The sequence below is a fragment of the Bufo bufo genome, chromosome 11, assembly GCF_905171765.1.
Source record: "Bufo bufo chromosome 11, aBufBuf1.1, whole genome shotgun sequence".
NCBI classification, from domain to species: domain Eukaryota; kingdom Metazoa; phylum Chordata; class Amphibia; order Anura; family Bufonidae; genus Bufo; species Bufo bufo.
The window spans coordinates 51,287,271-51,311,124 of NC_053399.1; positions in this window are offsets into that span (position 1 = coordinate 51,287,271).

Consider the following 23,854-nt stretch of genomic DNA (forward strand, 5'->3'; position numbering starts at 1 on the left):
CCGCTGCTCTGAGTAGCAGTAGAAGCGCAAAAGCTCTGCTTCTGGTACTGGAGCATCAACTATGCATGCACCGCTACATCTCTGGTCAATCAAGCAGCATAGGGAGCGTCCTCAGCTTCAGAGACACTCCCTTGCAGGTTTAGAACTTCCCACTGAAGAAGGAGCAGTAAGCTCCGAAACGCGTATGGGGTAATTTGAGGTAGCCATACTCATACAAAGCTAGCTATAACCAAAAGGATCCTAAAACTACAAGAGCTCCGGAGCATCTTTAACTTTTGAAAAAAAGCCGCAGCCTCCTATTCCCGCCATCAGAAACCACGTTCAACGCCGATGAGAATCGAGCGGGAGAGCCAGCGAGCGCAAGTGACGTCACCGGAAGTGACGAACAGCTATAGCAGCAGACAGGCAGAGCATACAGCCCCGTGAGCGGAAACAACACACGTGGACGCCGTAACCTGAGGTGAACACCTCATTTATCTAAAACAAAGTGGGTAAAACCAGATTGAACTGAACATTACCATATCCCTCAAAGGGGGCCCCCCACTTCTCACCTATACTTGTTCCTCTTGTGACATCATTGGACTTGATACCTACACCTACCTCCAGTAGGTCTATCAGACTTTTATATTATCACCACCTTATTTGGATATTTTTATTTTTATTTGTGTATTTTTACTTGTGTATTTTACTTTTTATGCATTGATAGTATATTATGTACATTTTATATTTCTAGGAGGATGCCATTTTAGACCTAAGATTTGTATCATTACTACAATTTACAATTTAATTACCAATTTAATTACTATTTGATTCAATCAAATTTTTATACTTGTATCTATTGTCAACAGCTGGCACAACCAGCCCTTTAATAATAAAATACTCTTTTCCATGCACTACCTATGATCAGAGTGCCATCCCTATACTTTTCCTTTAATCCCTTACATACAAGCGCTGGGTACGCTCCGTTCGGATAGAGCACCTCATTCCATTTTTTGGGCTTTAGTGAGCCGCCCTATATTTATTCTTCTTAGGTTTAGAACTCTGCTTGATAGGACAAATCAGCTCATATCAATGGATTCACTCATCTCTTGAACTAACCCCTGGTGTGCACTTGAACTGTAGATATGCCAGTGAGGTTAACTGGACATTCCCATTGTGTTACATTGGTAGGCCATGTGTCGTTAACATGCTGTTATGTTTACACATGCTGTGCCTTTAACATGATTGTAGTTGCTAGGTTTTGCACTGTATGTGGCAGGAAAAGTCTGTGGTGAGAAGTGAACGCAGTAGAGTAGCACCCGATGGGCTCCATGCTAAATTGGAACCAGACTTTATAATGAGGTGTTTTGAGCCCTGCCAATGTCCGTTACTGAAGAGCAGAGACTCTGAGAATTCTGCTTCCACTATATTGATCTCAATATACTCCAGACCAAAAGAGAAGGCCCTGTTCATCCTGCAAATGGATTTGGAGCACTTACTGCATGTTTCCCTACCAAGTATGAGTGGAAGCCAAACCACTCCTACATGTAAGTTTGACCAAGACTATGCCAAACCTACAGAAGCCTTATGCGAACTCTTTTCATGCATTATTGTAATACCTGACAGGCAGTACTGCTGGCATCCTATTTCTATTGTAACTAGGCAGATTGAGATACAACAGGCCTGAACAAGTGCCAGCCTCCGAGGGAAAAAAAAATTGAACATAACAGAAATTTTAGTGGCCATTTGAAGGTACAGTACATGGACAAAAAGTTAGTAAAGGTAAATCATGTGTATTGGCTGTTGACTTCACTGCATTTGGTTGAGGTTAGAAGCCTCAGGTTCCATACTAAAGTGATAGATTGGCCATCTGTTAGCGGACTACACCCCACAGCTGTATATTGTAGAAATACTGATTGAACTGGAGAATATAAAGAGAGAGTGAAAGAAATTTCAGCCATTGGACGAATTGGGAAGATTGTTGAGATTAACTGGAAAGGGACTCAGAGAGAACCATCATATTGCCTATTCCTCCATGTACACAGCCTTGGGAAAATTGTCTATGCAACCTGTCAAGACTGTGCTTACCTTTGCAAGTGTCTGTATACAATATATCTTTGTTCCACTAAAAGCGGCATCATCACTTTCATTGCCACAGTAATTCATTGTGCCACTTCCAGGGAGCCCTGCCTTGCACCCGAAAACACAGAAACACCAAGGGCACCCCAACCACCACCAAACAGAAGGTCCCCCAAACCAGGGTGTTGCCCGAGGGGATCAAAGGGTGTGCCATGGCCTTCACTGCATGGCCCAGAGTGAGGACCACCACAATGAGTACTACTACCACCGGCATCAACCAACATTAGTAGATACTAACCACTGCGTCCTAGGAACATCCCACAAGTCCTGCTGTTTTGAAGATGCAGTCATCTAGACATCACAGTTTGGACCTTGTTGGAGTTGCTCATATCCTCAATTTCCATTTTTCCTGCTTCCTAAACATCAACTTTAAGAACTGACTTCTCAATTGCTGCATAATATATCCCACCCTTGACAGGTTAAATGGTCATGAAATAATTGTTATTCACTTCATCCCTCAGTGGTTTTAATATTTTGACTGATGGGAGTATATTTTATTTTATAAATCCGTTATTTATCACAATATAGTCATGGCATTGATGTCCATGCCATTCTAACCTGGGACATTTGAGTCAAGGGTTTAGATGCTTCACATGTAGATTTTAGCTGTTTTCTTAGGATTTTGCCTCATAACGACTTGAAAGGATTTTATCCTTCTGATATTGTGCATTGCTGGTCCCCTTCTACACTCAAAGGGTTAAAAACTCTATGTCAGAGACAGGGAACGGAATGCTAGGTGCTGCACCATTAAAGATCTGTGCTATTAAGTGGCGCATTGGCCCGATCATTTCTTCTGCTGTGATTGGCATCTCCCACCCACCAATCATTACCAAGACACACTTTGCTGTTAAATATCCTGGAAGAATCAACTGCTGCCACTTTCAAGGTCGCCTGAAAAGCATGGTTTAAAGAGCTCTAAATATGTATATTTACTGGATCACGCCTAAATGATCACCGTACAAGACCAGGCAGCAAAGAGAAGAAATGTTCTCCCCTCTGATAAAGTTCACACATCAATGCAGGAGATAAAATTGGTTTTGTACTCAGTCAGTGGATACAGTATTTGAAAATTGATCTATACGGTGCAGATAAAAACCTCCGTGAATGTCTCCTATCTCTCTCAGTGCAGCATGAAAGCATTATGTCTGATACATGACTATTTAGTGTGTCCTTGCACATAAACTCAGGGAGAGACAGTCCATGATCTACAGGACATAAACCACTCCCTTAATGACCCAATCAAGTGCTGTTCACCAATTCGTCCTGCAATTAATATCGGAAAAGATAAAACAGGACACCGTTCTATATTTTTTATGACAAGTACTATATTTTTTTCTATGTGCCTGTGTGCACCGAGCCTGTATGGAGGCACATGGAGTACTATGGAGAGTGGCGAAACCTAAGAGAGGTGACTTCATGGCAAAGATCTAACTGGACCCCCAGGACAGACAAGTCTAGTGTCTATGTCCCCGCCCCCCGCTTCTCGCTTCTCGCTTCAATAACCTTTGGGACAGTTTTTTATGCCATTTTTGGTGAACAATTCAGTTCCTCTGGATAGTGTCCTGTGAAGGTCTTCACCACCTAATAGCAAAGGACCAACCAGGACTGGGTCCCCTCACATATTATGGAGAAGCAATGCTATGGAATATAACAGAAACCATCTCTGTATGCCTATGTATGATATCAGAGCAGGGTTGGCAACTTTTTTGTGCCAAGTGTCCGTGATTTTTTTGAGGCTGGTGGTACTTGGCTAGACTATTTTGGTGATAATTATCATCATTTTACAGCTCACAGTAAATGCTGGTAATGAGTTCTTATCAGTATATTGAGCTATAGACATGGATTACTTGTAATCTTTATAATTCATTATGGTTTTGCAATTTGTCCGTAAAAAAATGTCGGCTGTCCATGATTTTGGGATAAGTTGTCCAGAAAAAAAGAAAATTTCTGGTTGGCAACCCTGAATCAGAGAAATCATCTAGTAGGATCCCAGAGACTAATTGTATAGAGACAAAATATGGTTGTCTTTATGAGGCCAATGACTTATATTTTGTCTGAAGGGAGTCTGTCAGCAGTTTTAAAGGGTTTCTGTCACCTGAAAAATGGGTATTAAGCTGGCTGACATTAGCGATGTGCTAATGTCAGCTGAACATAACTGTATTAGTGCCATCTCACTGCCTGAAGCCTTTATTGAGAAAAATGAACTTTTATAATATGCTAAATAGCCTCTAGGGGCAGGGGGCGTTGCACCTGCTCCTAGAAGCTTCGTTTGCCCACCTCTTTTCATGCCCTTCTTCTCTTGATTGACAGGGCCAGGGCAGCGCTGCTCTCCTCCCGCCGGCCGTGTCTACTAAGAAAATCTCACGCCTGCGCCGTCCCGTTCAGTATTTGGCGCAGACACAGTGAGGGAAGGACACTCAGTGGCTGCTGGCTTCCTCACTTCGCCTGCGCTGAATACGTCACAGTGAGGAAGCCGGCTGCCGGAAAACATCCTTCCCTCACTGCGCCTGCGCCGAATACTGAACGGGACAGCGCAGGTGCGAGATTTTCGCAGTAGACACGGCCGGCGGGAGGAGAGCAGCACTGCCTGGCCCTCTCAATCAAGAGGAGAAGGGCGTGAAAACAGGTGGGCAAACAGAGCCTCTAGGAGCAGGTGCAATGCCCCCCCCCCTGCTCCTAGAGACTAATTAGCATATTATAAAAGTTATTTTTTCTCAATAACGGCAGCAGGCAGTGAGATGGCACTAATACAGTTATGTTTTGCTGACATTGACACATCGCTAATGTCAGCAGCTTAATACCCATTTTTCAGGTGTCAGAAACCCTTTATGCCCTCAAAACTGCTGACAGCCCTATGTAGGTGATGGTGAGAGCAACAAAGATGTACGTAGAGTGATGGTTATGCAGGTTGCATTACCATGAAGCTCTGCTACATTTTAACATAAAGGAACGGCTTCCTGGACACTTGCAGTCACAATGTCGGGGGATGAAACCCAACTTCTCAGAGATGCAGGCTCTTCCATTCTCATCTTCCATCTAAATTTGGTTGCAGCTTTAATTTATACATCCAATAGCCTAAATGATATGGTGCATGTTCCTATAGGTAATAGGAAAAAAAATCTGAAAAAAATCTATGCATAAGATCAATGTGGATACAGAGTTCAGACTGGTACTATGCCCTGGTTCACACACACATGTAATTATTGTAACAACCTGGGCTCAAGTAAGTAGCTCACATAAGTGCAGGTTAGTAAAGAGTAACATAAATCGTGCAATTCTCCTTAGGTAAATCAATTGCAAATGTGATCATCTTTTGAGCTTCTTTTGAGATAGGTTCGGATGATCTTGCATGCTGGAAGACTTGTGTCTAACAATTTGGACAACCTCTTCTGATAAAGCAGACTGCTGGGGGGGCTCCAACTGCTGAAACCCATGGGTTCTTATTGGCAGGGGAACTGGGGGAAAAAAATAGGTATTCCACATCGCCAATTCAATGAATGAATGCACGAGCATGTAATGCCAAGTATACCAGAGTAGGAGATGCTTTCCCCAACGGCTTTCTCCCATAGCTAATAAAGGAGGATCTTGAGTGGAGGATTCTGAGTGGAGGACCTATCTTTGAGGTCCATATGCTCTAGTAAGGCATGTAGAAAGGGGTTGTCAGAGCTATGTCTCACAATTATGTTCATTTGCAGTAGGCGTTTTGAAGACATCTGTGTTGGTCCCATGTTCATATGTGCCCGCATTGCTGTTTTTTTTTATTATATGCAAATGAGCCTCTAGGAGCAAAGGGGGTGTTATCGTTACACCTAGAGGCTCTGCTCTCTCTGCAACTGCCTCGCCCTCTAAACTTTGACTGACAGGGACAGGCAGTGAAAACGTCATCACACTTGGTAGAAAATCCACAAACATCTACACATGGAGGTAGCCTTACATAGGTTAAACTGAGCTTTTAGATCATATGTCTGTTATTCAAGAGAAATAAGCACAGCACAGTTTGCCGGAATTCACCGGATTTGGCACTGCAGGATGCAGAAGGAATGCCTGCAGGCACTATTAAGCTGCACCCTGCGGTTTGTGCCCGGCCGATTCCTGGTATTGTCTGCCAGAACAGCCTGCTGGAATTTACACCGCAGGTATGAAGCTAGCCTTAAGCATCTATGTACATGAATGAGTAAAAGTAATAATATAATAAAATCAAAATATTAGCAAGTGAATTGAGCCTTAAAGGGGCTGTCCCACGAATAATAGAATAGTATTCTAGAGTTTTACCTAGATCAGAATACTTTTGTAATTGCATGTAATTATAATTTTTATATAGCTACTGAGTTATTCACTGACATTTTTCTGAACTGCGCCACCAGCTGTTTGCTCTTTTTCTAATTTCTCTGTCCCCCTCACTGAGATGGAAACACAGGCTCAGTTCCAGCCACTAGCTGCAGCAGAAAGGACATAGCCCTGAGAAAGGACCTGCCCCCTGAGAAAGGAAACTCCTCCCTAAACTGCCAGTTTGAAATAAACCTCTCAGAACAATTGCAAAGAAAAATTGGGGGTCAGTCAGCACATCCAGTGCGCAGGTGCGCGTTTTCATGGCTGAAAGCACAAAGGAAAAAAAATTATACAATGCATCAGCACTCTGCAAACCAAATAAAGTACAATAATGCCAAAATAATAGAAAGTATTCTGTTGCAAATGCTACGCTAATAAATTTGAGATGCTTGGCAAATCATTTTGTACAAAATTATTTGGGCCCGTCTGCCAAACGTCAAGGCGATCTCAGTAAGACGGGAACCTAACACTAAATACCACATTAACTGGTGCCATACTGGCCTCCATTACATTCAGCTGTTGCATTGAATAATTTATCAGAACAATTGGAGCAACTGGATCCATGTGCGGTACAGGGCTGGTTCTAGCTTTGTTAGAAAGAGGTTGTCATGTACTAGATCATGTATCATTTTCATTTTTTGCATTAGTTATGGGATAACCCCCTTTAATATGGTTTTATGCAAATAGATCTTATACACTGTGTAGAAGTTACAGCTCTGACCTTTAATGAGCCATTCGGTGACAAGATCTTGAAAAATATGAGAAAATAATATGGAAAGCCTATTGGAAAATTGTATAACTTTCCATTATTTGCTGAAAAAAATACATATTATAAAAGGCAGCACAACATTAGGTAATTTTTCGAAGTCTATGTTGTTATGCCAACTAACTACCCACTTGGTAGATTTCCATATTTCATAGGCTAGGGAATAGGTAAAAGAATTAGAGAAGGGCAATAGTAGCTCTATTAATGGAAGAAAGTCTTTTCTGGGTAATTTACGCTCAGCAGCCTTGGCGTGATGATACAATAAGTCATCTGACCCATTTCCATCTGCATATGGTAAACTGCAATCATTCTTTTCATCGCTGAATTTCATCCTCCAGCCTTTACTCCGATAGGAAATTCCCATTGTGCCGCCGCTCTCATAGTCTAGTTTAACATCAGTGGTAATCAAGAGCTCTCCAGCTAACCACAGCTATATTCTTCTAATAGCCACATCTCCTCATACAATCATTGACTAGGAGCAGAAGAGTGCGGTGAAAGCTCTTCAACGCTGAGATGTTAGTGGTTCTCTGGCATCAATCAGTGAGGAACAACCCGTAAGTGGCTGCTTGCATTTACATGAAATATTCAGCCCACATTCAGTTTTGCTTTTGCCTCTCTCTAACCAGCACTTTTAGAAGGAAGCTACAATCATCTCCGTAAGAGGAGACCGTTTGGAGACGTGATGTACCTTTTAATGTCAGACCTCCTGCAGACTGTAAGTTCTGTAATGAGGCGGCAGGCTGTGTTACATTGCCAAAGGTCCCCCTGTGTCTCGCTGGCGCTCCCTTATTGTCTATTTATCTTAACGGATAGGAAAAAGTAATTCATTAACCATAACACAACACTATTACAGAAATGAGAATAAAGCCTGTGTTATCGTGAGCCTGGATTGCAAAGGGTCAAGCGGCGAGACTTACCAGCAGCAGGAACGGCCTACCAATCCAATGGTTTATTTTACATAGGAAGGGTCAAGACAAATTTTATAGATTTTTTGTTACTATTAAGCACTTTCACGTACGTAAATTCCTTGTATGGCATGTCAAGTAGAAATGTCATATACAGTAACTCATATAATTGAGGACTTCCTGGTGGAACCACCACAAATATCGAAAATGAATAGTTCCTTCTATACATAGGTTTATGTCCATGTGGGAGGGGACGTGGAACGAACTTGCAGGGGATTGTCCCCATTGTAACAAACCTGGTTTGTTTTAAGGATCCACCAGAAACGGATTAATATTTTGAATTAAGTTATTATAATGGTCTAATTCAATGGTTTATTTTATATTTGAAACGTCTAGACTAGAAATAATCAAATCGATCCTAAACAAACTGGATTTGTCACAATTCTTCTTCTAAATTAAAGGGAACCTGTCACTACCTAAAAACATCCCAAGCTGGCAGCAGTACCTGGGAGTAGCCAGCAGCATGTTTGTAACGATCCTTTTCTTCCTGCAGGTAGTTGAAGCAAAAGCTATAAAAACTTTCTTTAATCCCCTGCCGGTGCGCTTCTCTAGTCAGGCATGGGGGCGTGGTTACTGTGACTTAAAGCAAGGAGGCCGCTGCCTCCGTGACTTCAAGCCTGACTAGAGAAGCATGGCAATTCACTTATGCTAGTGAGGGAAACAAGGCAGATAGGATGACGATGGAGGATCGCAAGACCCCGTGTGGGGTCCTGGTTAGCGGGCTTGCCCACAGTGCTTTGCAGTCAACCTGACAGCCACTCAGGAGGGAAGATATTGGCTGGTCTGTCGGGCTCTATGCTTGGTCTGAAGCCCAGTAAGGGTCCATTCACACGTCCGTTTTTTCTTTCCTGATCTGTTCCGTTTTTTGCGGAACAGATCTGGACCAGATCTGGACCCATTCATTTTCAATGGGTCCTGGAAAAAATCGGACAGCACAATGTGTGCTGTCCGTTTCCGTTGTTCTGTTCCGCATGTCCGTTTAAATATAAAACATGTCCTATTCTTTTCCGCAAAATTCGGATCCTGGTACACTACAAAGTCAATGGATCCGCAAAAAACGGAAGACATTCGGATGTCGTTACGTATGTCATCCGTTTTATGCGGATTCCGTTCCTGGAAATTACATTTTAATTTTTTATTTTTTATTTTTTTTCAAAGAAATCCAAACAACTTTATTTGCTTATTGAAATTTATACATGTTTCCGTTTTTTGCGGATCCGCAAAAAACGGATGATATACGGAAACATTTTCAGGAACAACGGATCAGCAAAAAACGGACCGAAAATCGGGATATAGAAAAATACTGACGTGTGAATGTAGCCTTATTCTCAGCTCAGCCACTGATGTGAGAGGTCGTGTCTGTTCTTTTAGCTGTAGGCACACAAGAAGACAGCTATTTTAAGGTCTTGGAGGGACATAGTAAGAATTGTGAATAAGATAAATTTAGTTAGGTAGATTCAATTACTAGGTATAAAGTCAGGTTTTATAATTAGGGACAGCATAGGAGCAGTTACAGTGTCTGTAGCCAGAAATGGAGCTGATCATACATAGACTGCTTCACTGCACAAAAATCATTTAAAGAGACATTACTCTTTTTTTCTGTGCCATGAGACACAGTCATGAGTTATTTTGTGCAAAAACCTGTTGCAAAACTTCTACAGTTCATACCTGAGCAATAGGCATATATCCCAGCATCTTTGTATATTCTGAGAGATTTTGCATAATTACTTCCATATGCTGGTAGATTGTGCTTTTTTCTTTCCAAAAACGTGCAATTTTTATACCGCTTATAAGTGCACAATTATATTAGTGTATCAATAGCAGTGTATAGCTTGGTCGCAGCCAGGGGACATTCAGTTAGGCCAGTATTTTTTTCCCCAAAAACTGTTGCAATTTTTCTACTACAAATAAGTACACAAATAAATTTACTTTAGTGTGTCGATAGCAGTGTATAGTTTGGTCACAGCCAGTGGACATTCAATTGAGCCCCTTCTTGTTTCCCCAAAAATTCTTGCAATTTTTTTTACCCTATATGTGGACAATTAAGCTAATTTTAGTGGGTCAATAGCACTGCATATTTTTGTTAGAGCCATTGGAAGTCCTAATGCACCTTTTTAGACCTATTATTCAAAACAAGCCACTGTTTTTAACAATAGCACAGTATGTCAAAAATGAGGGCCAATTTTTGGGATTTTTATTTTTATTTTAAAAAGCATAACAAATCTGAAGGCACTGTGTGTTTTTTTTAGTGACCACGCAAATTCTTTGAAAGCGTATTCTAAGAGCTATAACTTTTTTGTATTTTCATCAATTTACTTGTATGAGGGCTTATTTTTTGCAGCACAAGTTATAGTTTTTAATGCAACATTTTGTGTACATATACTGATTGATAAAATCCAGCTGTTTAGCCTAAACTCCCTTTGTTTACATCAGTAAAAAGGCCTATTAGTGGTCACTAAGGGGTTGGATGTTTGTTAACACCGTCAACCATGTGTTTACCCATAGCTATACATGTCAGAGTGACACTGACATTTAGTATTGCTGGTCATATGAGACCTCAGAGTGTCATACAACAATTTTCATGACAATTGGAGCACTTTCGATTTGGGTAGAATTAATTTGGACACAAATAGAATTTCTTGACCGATTCATTAGAATCAGACCTGAAACAAATTTTAAGAAATTCAATCATATCTAGACAAGTTTTATGTTTTTTTTTATTTATTACTTTTAAGCACTTTCACATAAATTACTTCTATGTCACGTCAAGCAGACATAAACACCAAAAAACAAGGATGCTACTTGTACAAAAATAATACATTTTATTGAATTACATAGAACAATAAATATCAGTGTTAATCAAAAGGGATAGGATACATATGAAGAAACGAGCCTCTAGAATAAGGCTCAACAATGCGGAGAATCGCACTTAAGGGAAATTGCACCCTGAGCAGCCACAGTTGCAAAAGTGTTAAAGAGTCGGATGATAATAGAATGAGTAATGGGTAGTGTTGACAATACCATATCCCCACAAACATTTAGCATGACCGTCCAGACTATCCTGGCATCCTCCTCAATGAAACCCAGGCAAATAGTAGAACTGAGGCTGTATAATGATATAGCTGGTGGCTAATGACTACTGAATGATGACTAATACCGCCAGTCCAACCCACACTGAGTCTCACATTACATACCCATATTGCTGCTGCTCATGGTGTCAATGGATCCCCAAATGCCTCAACCTCAACACGTGTTTCGCCACGTAGGCTTCGTCAGGAGGTACATTCAACACTAAGACAAGTTGGGCATATATAGACAAAAGAGGATGGATTAATTATTTGCCTACCACGATCACCTGCATTGGGGGACGTTCTGGCGCGGTCCCGCCCATGATGTGTGACTGCTTTCTTCAGCGCCTCCCCGTCGCCCGAACAAGCGACCTAATTGGAGCACGTCCAGACAGCAGCCACACAGCACATGCGCCGGCCGCGTCACCCCCAACCACGTGATTACGAGATGGTCACCTGATCCCGACGTCACCGTCACATGATCGCCTCAAAGGTCCTTCAATCCCCGTTCTCAAGTCATACATCCTAGGACCTTGTACACTCATGAAAGAACCATGTGATCATCAGCTGCCAGCCGATCAGGACGCCAACATCACGTGACCATCCCGAGAGGTCCTACAGTCCCTATTACAAGACCCTCAGGTGCATAATCCTTTGACCCCATACATATTCAATATAATATCACCAGCCAAACCCTAAGGATCACATGATACAGTCATCAAAAAAGAAACATCCCATAATACAATCATCAAAAGAAAAATACATAATGAAAAAATAACTCTGACTGGGCCACTCCAGAAGGCGTATTTTCTTCTGTTTAAACTATTCTGTTGTTGATTTACTTCTATGCTTTGGGTCGTTGTCCTGTTGTAACACCCATCTTCTGTTGAGCTTCAGCTGGTGGACAGATGGCCTTAAAGGGACACTGACAGGGCCAAAAAGCATATTTAGGTATATATATGACCGTACAGGTCTTATAAAGTGTATTAGAATCATCTAAGTATCCCCCCTGTCCACCTTATAACTACAGTAATCTGAAGTTTTATAACCTGCCTGAATCGGGTTCAATCTGCCCAAGGGGCGGTGTTTCATCTCAGCTTGCGCCCAGCCAGCCTCGCCACAACTGCCGTTTGAAGCGCCGCCCAGCTCATCAATATTCACTTCGCTGGGCGGCTACTAGGGGCCCTGGCCATCTTCAGCGCATGCGCCCGGCACCCTCACTGGACGGGATCGCAAAGTCTCCCTTTCCGCTAACTTGGGACAAAAATTTCAATCTTTCATGGACTCAATATGCCCCTCACGGAATACCTGGGGGTGTCTTCTTTCCGAAATGGGGTCACATGTGGGGTATTTATACTGCCCTGGCATTCTAGGGGCCCTAAAGCGTGAGAAGAAGTCTGGAATATAAATGTCTAAAAAAATTTACGCATTTGGATTCCGTGAGGGGTACGGTGAGTTCATGTGAGATTTTATTTTTTGACACAAGTTAGTGGAATATGAGACTTTGTAAGAAAAAAAAATAAAATTCCACTAACTTGGGCCAAAAAAATGTCTGAATGGAGCCTTACAGAGGGGTGATCAATGACAGGGGGGTGATCAATGACAGGGGGGGTGATCAATGACAAGGGGGGTGATCAATGACAGGGGGGTGATCAGAGAGTCTATATGGGGTGATCACCCCCCTGTAAGGCTCCATTCAGATGTCCGTATGTGTTTTGAGGATCCGATCCATGTATCCGTGGATCCGTAAAAATCATACAGACATCTGAATGCAGCCTGACAGGGGGGTGATCAATGACAGGGGGGGGGGGTGATCAATGACAGGGGGGTGATCAGGGAGTCTATATGGGGTGATCACCCCCCCTGGAAGGCTCCAGGGAGACGCCTGTATGTGTTTTGCGGATCCGATCTATCTATCAGTAGATCCGTAAAAATCATGCGGACGTCTGAATGGAGCTTTACAGGGGGTTGATCAATGACAGGGGGGTGATCAGGGAGTCTATATGGGGTGATCACCACAGTCATTGATCACGCCCCTGTAAGGCTCCATTCAGACGTCCGTATGCGTTTTGTGGATCCGATCCATCTATCAGTGGATCCGTAAAAATCATGCGGACATCTGAATGGAGCTTTACAGGGGGTTGATCAATGACAGGGGGGTAATCAATGACAGGGGGGTGATCAGGGAGTCTATATGGGGTGATCACCACAGTCATTGATCACGCCCCTGTAAGGCTCCATTCAGACGTCCGTATGCGTTTTGCGGATCCGATCCATCTATCAGTGGATCCGTAAAAATCATGCGGACATCTGAATGGAGCTTTACAGGGGGTTGATCAATGACAGGGGGGTAATCAATGACAGGGGGGTGATCAGGGAGTCTATATGGGGTGATCACCACAGTCATTGATCACGCCCCTGTAAGGCTCCACTCAGATGTCCGTATGCGTTTTGCGGATCCGATCCATCTATCAGTGGATCCGTAAAAATCATGCGGACATCTGAATGGAGCTTTACAGGGGGTTGATCAATGGCAGGGGGGTAATCAATGACAGGGGGGTGATCAGGGAGTCTATATGGGGTGATCACCACAGTCATTGATCACGCCCCTGTAAGGCTCCATTCAGACGTCCGTATGCGTTTTGCGGATCCGATCCATCTATCAGTGGATCCGTAAAAATCATGCGGACGTCTAAATGGAGCTTTACAGGGGGGTGATCAATGACAGGGGGGTAATCAATGACAGGGGGGTGATCAGGGAGTCTATATGGGGTGATCAGGGGTGATCAAGGGTGAATAAGGGGTTAATAAGTGACAGGGGGGGGGGTGTAGTGTAGTGGTGCTTGGTGCAACATATTACTAAGCTACCTGTGTCCTCTGGTGATCGATCCAAACAAAGGGGACCACCAGAGGACCAGGTAGCAGGTATATTAGACGCTGTTATCAAAACAGCGTCTAATATACCTGTTAGGGGTTAAAAAAAACACATCTCCAGCCTGCCAGCGAACGATCGCCGCTGGCAGGCTGGAGATCAACTCTCTTACCTTCCGTTCCTGTGAGCGCGTGCGCCTGTGTGCGCGCGTTCACAGGAAATCTCTCGTCTCGCGAGATGACGCGTATATGCGTGACTCTGCGCTGCCACCTCCGGAACGCAAATCTGCGTTAGGCGGTCCGGAGGTGGTTAATAAAAACATGGTAACATTTAATTCTTTGTGTGTTATTAGTTTAAGCAGACTGTGATTGTCTATTGTTGTGACTTAGATAAATATCAGATCACATTTTATGACCAATTTGTGCAGAAATCCATATCATTCCAAAGGGTTCACATACTTTTTCTTGCAACTGTATATATATAGAAATTATTTCATGAATTATAAAAAGTACCTACACGAACAAGCTTATATCCCTTAACCCTAATCTCATACACCCCCTTCGTAGCTCATGTCATTCTACTATACTGATCTATTTAATGAACATTACATTCGTTTGAGGACCCTCATAATACAAGGGATAAAGTGCATACGTGCATCAACTAAAAAAACAATTCATAAGACAATGTGCGAACAATTGTGCCCAATACTATCACATGAAAGTGCCATTAAACAAATATAATTGGTTGATTACAGCAACCCTGACCGCCAGTGACTAGCAGCAGAGAAACCGACCCCGTTATTACCCAGATATCGGCTCTCCGCTACCGACAGTGGCAAGTCGGCGCCGCACAAAAAATAAGAGGGTCCGTTGTCCAAGTAGACGGTGGAATGGGACGCCACCACGCGATGAACCAGTCCACCGGCGCAAGGACAAACGTGCCCCATAATCTTATGTGTGAAGTGCATATAATATACATCATCTCTGAGACAGTTGCAGCCTTATCCAAGGTGCTCCAGAGAGAGAGAGTGAGAAAGTAAAGGAAGACTAGAAGGCTGTGCATTGGAGTCAGTCAGTAAGGTATTGTGCTCGTTTAAAGCAGATATAGACATTGTTGCTGTGAGAGGGTATATGGCCAACACACCTTTCCACACTTTGAGAAGATCTGGCCAGCCATATCCTAAATCTGTACTCATCAGCTTGGGAATAACAGAACCTATACCAACCCTGCCCCCAATTGCATGCCTAAGATTTTGCTGAAAAACTTTAGAGAGACAGAGAAAGAGAACTACAACCCCATCATGGCTGCAATCCATACATTGCTATTTAGGAAGAATTGCACAGTGTTCTTTGGAACTGTGCGTTGATACTGTTGGATGAACTACTACCCCTATTCTGCACTACTAAAGACCTATTTATTTGCACCAACTTGCCTTTAAGCACAGATTTACATGATGCTTATTTACCAATATATATATGAAATTAAGGCTTAGACAGTCCAAAGGTTTTAAGTTGACTGCACTTTAAAAGACCTGACACAAACTACTCCCAATTATCTTCTTATGTCTTTGAGACATTTTCAGAATCCTATGTAATCAAATATGTCATGACCGGTGGGTATCAAGCTGAGCTACAATGGAATGAAATTTGAAGGTTTGAAATGAGAAATATAACCATGGGACGGTGGGAGATCTTTAATCTCAGAAGTTAGGGGACCTATGTTCTCAGTGAGTGTTTGATCTCTCTTGAAAATATATTTGAGCAGAACTAGCTAGAGTCAAGCTAAACAGACATGAAAGAGTCATGCGTCCCTTGTTCTGCTGCCTAAAAGTTCTCTACAACAGGTGACACTAGCTCTGGCTTTCATTTTAAAGTAGACAGTTGGGAGCTGGAGGCCAAAAGAACGTGACCAGATGGCTTCATGTTCATAGAGAGACGTGCTGCTAAACCACGGGCTCAGCTCTTAAATCTATGATAGTGATGTAAAGCATCCTCATGACTAGAGGTCTCTGTAGCATAACTAACAATCTTTACAGGTAAACTTATCTACTCTTCCAAAGTTCCTGAACATAGTAAATCTGGAGATGGCTACTAAACTGATGTATGTAATATGTAAGATGTATGTAATATATATATATAAATATATATCAGACGAATGAAGAGGCAGCACTTCCAGTATAGCGTAAACGGGTGAGGACCCCAAATTTATTAAAGCGACGTTTCGGCAAGCTCAATGAGACCTTTCTCAAGCTACATAACAGTGCAAATCACAAGGTATATATAACCATAATCCAATACAAATCAATTACAGAATGTGGTAGGGCGTATCTCTAGTCTGGTCACATTATCATTAACCATATCTTCACATGACATAAGTGCATAGTAAACATTCTCATATATAAAACATCAAAATTACATACGTGATCATTTTAGTATCAAGATAATTTATAGAAATACAATTACTGTGTCTCCATTACACTTAAGTGGGATATATCTATCCTTTCCATACATAATTATACATAGCAACCACTGTGCATAAAGTGACAAGTGCATAAAGGGTTAAAATCACAGTCGCTGGTACAGCTGTACCTTATCATAAGTTAAAAACATCAGGACGGAGCTCACCACACTTAGACTCTTGAAACACGCCTGGCATTGGCGTCTCCTCGTCGACGATGCGCCTGCGCCGAGCCAGACGTCACTGGCCACGCCCCCGGCACAGCCGCGCTCCCACGTGACCGCTCCATGGACCGCAGCATCATCCATCGGAACGCATCAAAAGGGAGACGGCCGTGAGGGGAGCGAGGCCAGAACATGTGACTCAGCGTCACGCGCACCGCACACGGGGGTGTATACAAGTAACCATAGTGATGTAAACGTTAAGGGGAAGTGCGGACATACGCTCTGATTCCAGAAAGCATAACTCTGCAAACAATCCAAATATCGGTATGCCATGAGGTGCATGAGAACACCCAAAGGGGGGTAATTGTACCATAGTTGCACGCAAAAAGCGATTGCTTGGTCAACAGTGATCATCACAAAACCACCTTATGTGTATGTGATTTCACCTCCCATCTGTCTAAACCCATGGCATTGATGTATGTGTGTCACCACCTGCCCACATTGGTGTAGCAGGTGAAGTGACACACACCATCCATACTCTTAAAACCTCTCACAGGCAAATTCAGCAAAGTGTGCATCACGCTATCAATCCGGGCCATCAGTCGCAGTCCAGCAGATCTCCACACTACGGTCACACTAATGTTCAAGTGTTCAAGTTCTGTAGGCGGCTCAATCCAGTGCATAGACAAAAGCTCATCAAGTTCATCCAAAGTCATCTAGAATAAGAAAATACATATCATTATACATTGTTTGTTTTGTCAAAAACATTAACACTGTTAGGTGTCTCATACACCACACCGGGTGGTCGAAGGCCACCATGCCCGCGAGCACTACACACTTCTATCATCCACATAGTTCCCATCTACATTCAGCATTAAGGCCATCGGGCTTCAATGTCTGTAACTTATGTATCCACATAATCTCACGTTGTTTAAGTAATCTCTCCCTGTTCCCTCCCCGTTTGAGTGGGGGAATGTGATCTATTACCCTAAACTTGAGATCCTTCTCTCTGTGCCCAGCCTCAACAAAGTGCTTCGGCACAGGGAGATCTCTCCTTTTTTGACGAATCGAATACCTGTGATAGTTCATTCTGGTCTTGACCTCACAAGTAGCCTCCCCCACATATAGAAGGTTGCAGGGGCAAGACAACAGATAGATCAAAAATGAACTATCACAGGTTAAATGATGTCGTATTTCAAATTGCGTCTTCAGTGTCGGGTGTATGAATTTCTCGCCTTTTAGCATGTAACTGCAATTCACGCAGCCTAAACACGGATAACATCCGTATTTCCTGCGACCAATGTAGGTCTGGACTTGGGCCTTACTTCCAGCCACTTCAGCCCTAACTAACTTATCCCTCAGATTGGGAGCTCGCCTATAGGACATCAGGGGGTGTACGGCAAATTCCTTGACCTTTCTGAAATTGCTGTATAGAATAGGCCAGTGTTTTTTGATGGCATCTGCTACCTGGTAACTACCCTCAGTGAATGTAGAGATAAACGGTACCCTAATCTGTTTGTTGGTATCCCTCCGGGTCCTAGACTCCAGCTCATTCAATTGTCTATGAACCAACTTTCTTGGGTAGCCCCTGTTGACAAACTTATCAGCCATCTGCGTAAGTCTCATGTCACATAAGTTAGGATCTTTAACTATCCGTTGCACACGGAGAAATTCACATCGTGGCAAGGTTTTGACCATGGACCGTGGATGACAGCTCTCAAATTTAAGAAGCCTATTACAGTCCGTTGGCTTGGTGAATAAATCAGTCACCAATCCAGTGTTCTGCTTCATCACCATGGTATCCAGAAATTGGACCTGCTCGGTGGAGTACGTAAGAGTAAACTGTATATCTGAATCCATAGTATTCAGAAACAAATGAAAGTTGGCCAACTCACTTTCAGTGCCGTCCCAGATGACAAAGACATCGTCTATGTATCTCCACCACCCCCGCACTAGGCTGAAGTGGTGGGACACATAGACGTGCTCAGCCTCCAGGCCCGACATGAAAATGTTGGCGTAGGTCGGCGCCATATTCAAACCCATTGCGGTTCCCCGCTGTTGCAGATAGTAGCCATCTTGAAAAGCAAAATAGTTGTACCTTAAGACTACACCGAGCAGGTCCAATATGAACTCCCTAGCTTCATCTGTATATTGAGTGGAAATCAAGCATTTCCTAACTGCCTCTACACCCCTATCATGATTGATAGAGGTGTAGAGGCTCACCACATCAAAAGAGACTAGCAGAGTCCCAGCCGTCACTTGCACGTCAGCAATCTTATTCAGGAAGTCACCTGTATCACGTATATATGATCTGGCTCCCACAGCAAACCCTCTCAATATCTTATCCAGAAAGATAGCTATATTGGAGAACACAGATTCCCTCCCGGAGACAATCGGCCTCCCCGGAGGGTTATGTAAACACTTGTGAATTTAAGGTAGCACAAATATCAATGGTGTTTTGGGGTGTGTTATCAGTAGATACTTGTATAGCGCTTCATCGATCAAACCTCCTGTTTTGGCTCTATCAAGTATACCAGTGATAACCTTGATCACATCAAATTTGGGCTCATGGTTCAGCTGTCTATACACCAGGCAATCTCCCAGCTGTCTCTGTATCTCTGAGATGTACCATTGGGTGTCCATCACAACAACGGCTCCCCCCTTGTCGGCCGGTTTGACCGTGAGGGAGCCGTTGTTGCAAAGTTCACCCAATGCACGTATCTCGGCTGACTTCATGTTAGGATGTTTAAGCCCTCCTTCAGATATAGAGCTTTTTAACAGTTCAACATCGGCCCTCACAGCATTGATATATGCGTCTATGGCTGGACATTTAACCTGCGGTGTGAAATCACTCTTGGAGTGTAAACCCACACTCTGAAGAGAGAGTTCACAACCCTGCTCAGCGTCACCAACTCTCATATGCTGGTCACTATCAGAAAACCACACTTTTAATTTGATGCTTCTAAAAAACTTTTGCAAATCTATTTCAAGTTGATACCAATCAATTCCCACTGCAGGGCAAAAGGTTAACCCCTTGGATAGAAGCTCAGTTTGTGCATCAGTCAATTTGTGGGAAGATATATTTACCACTATGGATTCCTTTTCCTTAATGGCCGATTCCTCGCGCTTCGTTGTTCTTTTTCGCCATTTAAATTGTCGCTGTCCACCACGTCTGGTCCTTTTGGATCCATGGCAGGGCCTAAAAAATCATCATTATGCCGCTGCGCAGGTGTGACTCCATCTTCATTGGCGGATGCCATTTTCCTCTTAGAATTGATGTAATTTCTCTTATTAGCATTGGGGTTACCATAGAACGGTGGTCGCCTTTGGCCTCTTGGTTCCTGCCAGGTGTACACGTTACCCCGTCAGTAATCCTCTTCATCACGCAACCATTTGCGCCGCTTAATAGCCTCTTGTTCTTTCCTTATGTCATGTGAAGATATGGTTAATGATCATGTGACCAGACTAGAGATACGCCCTACCACATTCTGTAATTGATTTGTATTGGATTATGGGTATATATACCTTGTGATTTGCACTGTTATGTAGCTTGAGAAAGGTCTCATTGAGCAGGCCGAAACGTCGCTTTAATAAATTTGGGGTCCTCACCCGTTTACGCTATACTGGAAGTGCTGCCTCTTCATTCGTCTGATATACTTCGTGGAGGAAGAGCCGACCTCTGTGGGGATTTTGCACCCGGTACACCTTATCTGACTGTGCTGCTGCACTATTTGTGTTTTCTATATAAATATATATATATATATATATATAGAGCCAGAGTGTACAGTATATCCATCAAAATGGAGGCCTTGTATCAAACTTCTTCTACTTTATATAGTATATGCTGCATACTACAAATCTAAACAATGTATGTCAGGGAACATGATGTAGTTATTTTGAGGTTATTATAATTATATTATCATTCCATTATAGAAGCGCCATAAGTGTGATAGTGTGACCATGTGAAGGAATAAACATTTCTGAAAACATTTCTTCAAGGTTCCATATTAAAAGGATACAGCACAGGTAACTACATTCTTCAACTTTGAAATTGCAACATGAAGGACAAGCCGAAGGTCCTGCAAATCAATGAAGTAGCAAGTTTTGCTAAGATATGCAGATGATCACATTTTCAAGCACCTAGCTCCAATCTTTGTCATGTGGGAGGGGCATAATAGCCAGATTGATAGCAAAGTTCTTTAGCCACATAAAACCTCAAAAATCTGATCACGTTTTTGGGATGATTGTACGATGCCTCCTGTTTATCAATGTGCCAGTTATCGCCTCTTGTCACAAACCGAGAGGGACGGAATCCTTGAACTGAAAGCTCTTGGTTTATCACTCCAGCAGATAGCTATGCACCCAGGCCGAGATGCCAGCACTGTTCAATGTTGTGCGTCCCCATGGTTGGGAGAACAATGATGAACTTAAATGACAATGGGAGGTGCATAGAGGCGAACCTCTGCATGGACAGATTGATTAGAAAAATGGCGAGTACTGATTAGTTCTATACTGTAAGTGAAACTGGATGTCTCATCCCAAGCCTAGAGCGGCACAGATAGTAGATAGAAAGATATGATGCAGATAGATAGATATGACGTAGGTAGCTAGATAGATAGATATTATGCACATAGATAGATAGATAGATAGATAGATAGATAGATATGACGTAGGTAGATAGATAGATAGATAGATAGATATATAGATAGATAGATATGATGCAGATAGGTAGATAGATACAGTCATGTGAAAAAATTAGGACACCCTTTGAAAGCATGTGGTTTTTTGTAACATTTTTAATAAATGGTTATTTCATCTCCGTTTCAACAATACAGAGAGATTAAAGTAATCCGACTAAACAAAGAAAACTGAAGAAAAGTCTTTTCAAGATCTTCTGTAAATGTCATTCTACAAAAATGCCTATTCTAACTGAGGAAAAAGATAGGACACCCTTGCCCCTAATAGCGAGTGTTACCTCCTTTGGCTGAAATAACTGCAGTGAGACGGTTCTTGTAGCCATCTACCAGTCTTCGTCATCGGTCTGAGGAAATTTTACCCCACTCCTCAATGCAGAACTTTTTCAGCTGTGAGATGTTTGAGGGGTTTCTTGCACGTACAGCCCTTTTCAAGTCACCCCACAGCATCTCAATGGGATTCAAATCTGGACTTTGACTTGGCCATTCCAGGACTCTCCATTTCTTCTTTTTCAGCCAATCTTTGGTTGATTTACTAGTATGTTTTGGGTCATTGTCATGTTGCATGGTCCAGTTCCGCTTCAGCTTTAATTTTCTAACTGATGGTCTCACATGTTCTTCAAGCACCTTCTGATACACAGTAGAATTCATCGTGGATTCTATGATGGTAAGCTGACCAGGTCCTGCTGCAGCAAAGCAGCCCCAAACCATGACACTTCCACCTCCATGCTTCACAGTTGGTATGAGGTTCTTTTCTTGGAATGCTGTGTTTGGTTTACGCCAAACATGTCCTCTGCTGTTGTGTCCAAATAATTCAATTTTGGACTCATCTGTCCAAAGAACATTATTCCAGAAGTCCTGGTCTTTGTCAACTTTATCGCTGGCAAATGTCAGTCTGGCCTCGATGTTTCTCTTGGAAAGCAAAGGTTTCCTCCTTGCACACCTCCCATGCAAGTTAAACTTGTACAGTCTCTTTCTGATTGTAGAGGCATGTACTTCTACATCAACAGTAGCCAGAGCCTGCTGTAGTTCTCGAGATGACACTTTAGGGTTTTTGGATACCTCTTTTAGCATCTTGCGGTCTGCTCTTGGGGTGAACTTGCTGGGGCGACCAGTCCTGGGCATGTTGGCAGTTGTTTTGAAAGCCCTCCACTTGTAGACTATCTTCCGGACAGTGGAATGGCTGATTTCAAAATCTTTTGAGATCTTTTTAAATCCCTTCCCAGACTCATAGGCTGCTACAATCTTTTTTCTGAAGTCCTCTGACAGCTCTTTTGCTCTCACCATGGTGCTCACTCTCACTTCAACAGTCAGGAGCACACCAAACTAAATGTCTGAGGTTTAAATAGGGCAAGCCTCATTCAACATGCAGAGTAACGATCTACTAATTATGTGCACCTGGTGTGATATACCTGTGTGAGATCTGAGCCAATTTAAGAGGGAATACATGTGAGGGTGTCCTATCTTTTTCCTCAGTTAGAATAGGCATTTTTGTAGAATGACATTTACAGAAGATCTTGAAAAGACTTTTCTTCAGTTTTCTTTGTTTAGTTGGATTACTTTAATCTCTCTGTATTGTTGAAACGGAGATGAAATAACCATTTATTAAAAATGTTACAAAAAACCACATGCTTTCAAAGGGTGTCCTAATTTTTTCACATGACTGTATATAGATAGATATGACGTAGGTAGATAGATAGATAGATAGATATGCACATAGATAGATAGATAGATAGATAGATAGATAGATAGATAGATATGACGTAGGTAGATAGATATGATCCAGATATATAGATAGATATGATGCAGATATATAGATAGATATGACGTAGGTAGATAGATACTGTATAATGAAGGAAGATAAATAGACAGGAAGGTGTATGACGTGCACACATTTTATGTTTGGGTAACAAGCACATAGTAAATAGGCGCAGGGGTAAGTACACAATCCTCAGTAGTGCAGCTGGTAATTTCAGACTCTGCATATGCATCAACAAAACAGCTAGCTGAGATTGTATGCCGTAATTCAGGCATTTCCCTCAAATGTCAAAATACATTCCTTGCCAAAACCTGACATGCAGCATAAAATCAGAAATCCTTCACTATATTTGGAGTCTACGTTGAGCTCCCTCATTTTGTATTGTATTATCACATTCATTTTTCTTTGGGCTTAGAGTAAAAGCTTCAGTTAGTAATGTAAGAAGCTGTAACTGATTTATTATACAGGAGAGGCACAGATACAACATTCCTGAAAGTAATGAGGGTATAAAACCAGTGGAAGAAACTAATATGGTATTTCCATGTCACTCCTGCGGCTCATAGGAACGCAGATTCACTAAATGCAGCCAAGATACCATATGCTGTAAGTGGCAGTCGGGATGTGATCATGTTTAATATGCTGTAATGATACAGTGTCTTATT